Source organism: Salvia miltiorrhiza, chromosome 5, assembly GCF_028751815.1.
Source record: "Salvia miltiorrhiza cultivar Shanhuang (shh) chromosome 5, IMPLAD_Smil_shh, whole genome shotgun sequence".
Lineage (NCBI taxonomy): Eukaryota > Viridiplantae > Streptophyta > Magnoliopsida > Lamiales > Lamiaceae > Salvia > Salvia miltiorrhiza.
In genome coordinates this window covers 22,574,320-22,580,897 of record NC_080391.1, presented here as the reverse complement: position 1 = coordinate 22,580,897, position 6,578 = coordinate 22,574,320, and positions in this window count along the sequence as shown.

Genomic DNA, 6,578 nt, shown 5'->3' with positions numbered 1-6,578 from the left:
GGCGTGGATTATCTGAGGATGATATGGTGAACGATTCTTCTTACTGCGGACGCCTCAACTTGTAAGGGTTTTTCTACTTTTTTGGATAATTTTGTGTTCAGCATAAAAGGAGCGTGAGAATGCCGCACTTTATTCAGCCAAATTTTAATTTGCAGTATTTGGGCTTTAAATATTTTAAATATTGTGCCCCATTAAATTTAAATTGTGAACTAGTTAAAATGGATAAATTCTATGTAAAACACGTATGAATTCGCTATGTAACTGTATGAATTGCGAAAAATAATTTTTTTTCTACCTACTGGGATTCGAACTCGACACCATGAATTCATCTAATAAGGTGATAAATCAACCGTAGATCTTGATGATCTAAGAGCTGAAAATTATTTTTATTTTATATTCTAAGATGCCATAAAATATTAAATAAAACTAATATCATACACTTATGTCGTTTATCTTTTGAGAAGTAGGCCTACAAATTTTAACAAGGAGACCCAAACCAAAGCCCACTTCTTAAATGGGCCTAAAAATTAAAACCCTAAGCACTCCCTCTCTGCATTTATGGCAAGTAGGGATGACAATGGATTCAGGACCCGGTCCAGATTCGCGGATTCAGACTCTTTTTTTTGAATCTAAACCTTATAAAAATTGAACTCTTTGCATCTGGACTGGATTTGGAGTACTCTTTAAATTTTTGGATTTGGATCTGGAGTAAGAGATTCAAGACCCAGATCCGATTCAAATCCGACCCGTGGATTTGGATATATGTAAATATATACTCCCTCCGTCCCACTCCAATAGACTCATCACCAATAGGCACATTTTTCTTTTTGGGTAAAAAATTATATTTAATTGGTGTGGACCACACCACTTTACAACCACTTTTCTATTAAAAAGTAAGTTTTCTTAATCTCTGTGCCCAAAAAAAGTGAGCCTATTGGAGTGGGATGGAGGGAGTATTATAGTACTACTATTTAATTTTATATTTTTCAGGGCAAATTGCATGAAAATACCTCACTTTATACCAAATTTCGGTTTTTTGACAAACTTTTTAATTGTAGCAAGAAATTGAACGACCTTTCAATTTATTGCAATCGGCATCCCCGGTATTTTTTCGGCCAAATTAAATCTGGGTTGGCAGCCGGAATGCCAACGTGGCATCAGAAATGCCAAATCACACTACCCACCCTCCCCTCCCACGTCACTCTCTCTCTCCCACGTCACCATCTCTCTCTCTCTCCACCCTGTTTCTCCTTCACGGGGCAGCAAACCCTCACCCTCCTTCATCGACCTCCGCCGCCATCCCTCTTCCCCCACGATTTCCGCCGCCTCGCGTCCCTTCAAACCTTCCTCCTCCTTCATCAACCTCCGCCTCTTTTCCCATGATTTTCGCGCCCCTGCAAATCCTCATCATTCTCCTTCACCAACCTCCGCCGCCCCTCCCTCTTCTCCCACGATTTCCACCACCTCGTGCCCCTGTAAACCCTCCCTATTTCCGCCGCCCTCCCAATTCCCTCCCCCACCAGCAGTCCTCAAATTTCAGATATCAAATTTCAGCGACAACAATTCTCCCATCGTCTCTCCCACTCCCTTCTTTTCTCAAATCGCTGGTCGTCGTTCTTCCGAGAACGAAACATGTAGTGGCGCCCAAACGAAAGCACGATATGAAATTGCACGAAATTAATGGGTTAGTGACACGCACGATAAGGTTCGGGTCATTATCGGGTTGACCTGATGAGGACCTGATAATTTCGTGTCGGGTTCGGGTTGGGTTCGGGTAACCTGATAGAATTAAATTTTTATTAAATATTTATTTTTATTTTTTTATTCATGATTTCTTTCTACACTTTAGTTTAGCCTTTATTAAATATTTACTTGTATTTTTTATTATTATTATTGATGTGCATGAACTTGGGCAAATCAGATCAGGTTGTTATCAAATCAGCTTCAAATTCGCGTTGTTATTTGGCTGTAATCAGATCGTGTCGTGTCAACACGCTTTGAATCGTGTTGTTATGGAGTTCGTGTCGGATTCGGACATTCTCTTAACAGGTCGTGTTCGGGTTTGGCCTTATCAGGTCGGGTCGATATCAGGTCGACCCGACAACGATTCCACCCGCACGCTTTGCCAGCCCTAATTAAACCCAACAATATTTAACATGATTTTTCAATAGTAGTATGCCCTTGCTTTATCAAGAATTCAAAAATTGGTGTTCCAATAATATTTTTTTGTTGGATACATGACCTTATGTTTTAAGCTATTCACATATGCGACTGTTAAGATGTACTAATTGTTGGCATTCAAAGGTATCCCTGCCCGTCTTAGTTTGTGTTGGGCTATTCATCAGTCATGTCTCCTAACTGTTCGCTATTATTTTCGCTACGCCGCAAGTGCACGGTGTAGTTGTAATATAGGGAAGCAAGGTCGTATTCCACAAGGATTAGTAGTCAAATTCTAGTGATTACCTTAAGTCATTATGCTAGAGCTATTTAGACTAAACAAGGAGGTGAGTGGTTTGATTAACTAACAAATTTAAAGGCAAAATAAGAACAATCAAACAAAGTGGATTAATTAAGTGATGAAGGTGGTGTAGGGATTAGGCAACGATGGATTAGCAATGGACTTCAATTTAGCTCAATATTAGTCTTGATACTCCTATTTATCTAGAGTGATCTCCCAACTAGTTCTAGCCCCCTCCCGGACGACTAAAACGGTAGATTACGGGTCATAGTTGCCGTCCCCGATCAACTTCTAACCTATAACTCCCAAAAGCATAATAAGATCGATAAACTCTCACCCAACTCTCAACCTCCCGGTCTATTGAGTCAATATGTTTCAAGCTCCTAATCTATTATGATTATCCTCTCCCGATTCAAATCACAAATGAGAAATGCATAGAAAGTGGCCAACAATCCATACAAGAAAGAAATCTAGGGCTTGAAAAGATAAAGACAAGGAAATAATCAAGACATATATTAAGCATAATAATCAATCCATTACATAATCTACTAGCCTAACCCCCAAACCAATGGGGGATTTAGCCTATCATGCTTACAATCAAAATACTTAATTCAAGGAAATTCATAAATGAAAGAGAGAGAGAGAGTAAGAGGTGACAAATCCTATTAAATTAGCTTCCTTCAATCTTCTCTCTTCTTCAATGTCCTTCCAATCTTGGTGGTTGAGTGTAGTTATGAAGGCTAGGGCTTGGGTATGGAGGTAGGAGAGTGTGTTGAATGTTGGGGGAAGATGAAAGATTTGAGAAAAAAGGGGGAAAAGGGGGTTTTGGGGCAAAAATCACGTCTGGGCCCATCAAAGGGGGCAATCCCGCCTTTTTCCCGCGACCACGGCATGAACCGCGGTCAAGAACGTGACCAAAATGAAAGGAGACCGCGGTCGAGGCCCGCGGCCGTGGCTCGGACCGCGGGTGATTGCCAAAAACGTTCTGGACTGCTCTGGAGCAGAGGCCCGCGGTCGGGCCCGCGGCCGCGGCCCCGGCCCGGACCGCGGCATACTGGGCAATTTTGGAGCAGAGGCCCGCGGTCGGGCCCGTGGCCGCGGCCCGGACCGCGGGGTCCTGGGCTTTATGCGCAGTCCGCTTGTTCGGCTCCGTTCTCCCTCGTCCGGACTCGGATTTGGTCGCCGTTTGCGCTCACGGATTCCTCTCGAGGCGTACTTCAATCTCATGTCTTCAAAATCGTCCAATTAATCTTTTTTTTTTTTTTTTCTGAAATCACTCCAAAAGATACACCAAGCATCAAAACTCAACAAAACTCAAAATTGAGATACAAACACATATTAGCAATCAAAATATGAAGGGAAATGGCGACAAAACATGTGGAATTGAGGTACGAAAACCATGTTTGTCACTAACCAATGATTTAACTTAAAGCAGATTCCTATTGTAAACAAGTCTTCTTTTTTTTTTTTTGGCATTATTCACTCTACCTTTTAGCCAACACACGCGATAGAGTGGTTAATGCCACATGAACATACTAATAAGTAATAACCGATATGAAACAGAGGTTAATTAAAATTCCACAGAAACATACTAGGCGCTCCATTGGAATCCTGCACGATTCTAGATTATTTCATTTATAGTATCTTTACCATCAATAAATTGTGTAGGACTCTGTTCTTTTTGCAAGCCCTAAATTAGTGGTCAGGCTTCCATGGTAAGTAAATTGATGTTATGAGATTGAATTATTAAAGCTTGCATGCTGTTACGGGTGGTAAACGGTTCGGTTACAGGTTAACCTAATCAAATTTTCGGTTAATCGTTATCAAATTTTAGTGAAATCACTATTAACCGATTCTGTTAATCGGTTAACCGAATTAACCGATTTATAGTAAAAAATCAATAGAGGTCTATTTTGATTTTTTAACATAATTTCACACCTTCTCTGTATAGCAATGCTTTCACGACAATGATTCTATCACAAGTATTACCACTATAATAGTCCATTGAAACTCTGAAAATTGAGAAGTAAATAATGTATATTTATTAAAATCTCATTATTTGTTCAAGTAATTTAAAGACCACTACGAAAAAAATTAATAATATTAGATGTGATAACTAGACAAGTCTCTAAATAATTGGTTGCATGTTGTTGTGCTTGTAATTGCATTATATGAACTCAGACATGGAGAGAAGTGGGGCGGTGGTGTCGATGAATTACTCAACTCTGTCTCTCTCAATTGTTTCAAGTCAATGAGAAAGTAACGAAGATAAAGAGAAAACTATGCAGTGTCGGCCTCTATTCTCTCTTGTCCAAAATCATTTTCATTTTTATTTTTGTTCTTTCGTCGTTTTGGGTTGTAATCAAGATTAGTGCACTCACTCTTCATCAATTTGAAGGTATTCTTTCTAGAAATGGGCCCTTTCTAGATATTAGCCCAGAGCCCCCACTTTACTGTAGATGGGATGAAGTCTTCTACTCCCTCCGCTCCACGAATCTTGACACGTATTTTTTTTAGGTCGTTCCACGAATCTTGATACATTTCTAAATAAGGTAATAATTGTTACATTCTCTCTTCTACTTTATCACTTTTATTACCTTCTCTCTCATACTTTATCACTTTTATGCTTTATTAACTACACACTTAAAACACTAATTTATAACTCCTTAATTCTCGTGTCGAAACCAAACGTGTCAAGATTCGTGGGACGGATGGAGTATAATCTTGTGTGTTGTATTTGTGTGGTTTAATTTGATTAACACGGTTAAAGGATATGGTTTGGTTTATGATTTTAGAAAATAATGTTTTACGGTTTAATTTTGATTTTTTAAAAATAATATAAAATCAAATTGCAAATAGTATTATAATTATTATTATTTATTATTATATTATTAAAATTTTAAAGTAAAGAATATTATATTAATTTCTATTCGCAATTATTTTTGTTAGGGTATGGATACTCTTATATATTTGTTATTATATAAACTGTACATGATGTGTTAGAGCATCCGCATCGCTTACACGATGGTGGCCTACTCGTGTAGAGCTCGCATCGTGTAAGGCGATGCAGCCTTCCCTTACACGAGGGCTACACGTTCTAACGTGTACCCCGCTCGACCCTTTAATTTAGGCGCGTGTTTCACAAGCGCCATTGAAAAAAATAAAAAAAATCGAATTTGAATATGCAACTTTGACTGACTCGATTTCCGTGCAATTTTTGACCTTTTTTTAAATGTAATTTTTAGGTTTTTTATTTTAATGAAATTTTTATTATTAGTAAAATGTGTTATTTAAATTTGAGCAATTAAATTTAAGTGAAAAGCATAAAAATCAAAACTAAAAAAATCATGTAGGCTATCATGTAATCTCAATGCAGCCTCTTTACACAATGTGGTCCCCCCTCATCAAGTAAGCTATCATGTAGGCTATCATGTAACCCCAATGTGGATGCTCTTATATGTATTAGAAAATGTACTTGTCAACCTTATTGCGCAGAGACTTCTTATTCGATTGAAATTCTATATAAAATATATATCAACAGATTATCTTATTATACGAATCTGATCAGCAGCAAACGTTGGACTTTTATTTCTAAAGGATGATCATCAGAAGAATCGATCATCATTATCTTGGAAGATAATATGGATTTATGCAAAGCAACATCTATATAAAGCGAAAAGAATAAACATTTACAGTTACTACTTTATATTCTCTCGAATATTTAAAATATTTTGTGTACTTTGCTAGGTTATATACTTTGTGTTTTTGTTGATCTTGTGAAATCGCTTCTTTGTGTTCTTGTGAGCGATGATTGTGTTCGTGTGGTTCGTGGATTGATACTTTCACTAAGCAATTGGCGAATTCTTTGTAAGTGATTAGGTGGTAAACGCGCTGAGTTTATGTCTAGGTAGTGAGTCGTTATCTTGCTTCCAATTATCCACCGTTGGTGAGGTTTTGGGAATATATGGCGTAGTAAGATCGAGTTTTATTGTGTAAGTTCATTTGTATCTTAACTTTAGATAGTGGATCGTTGTCCATGGGTGAGACCCTCCAGATGTAGGTGTTTTATCACCGAACTAGGTAACCATTCTTAGTGTATCATTCTTTACTATTTTGATAC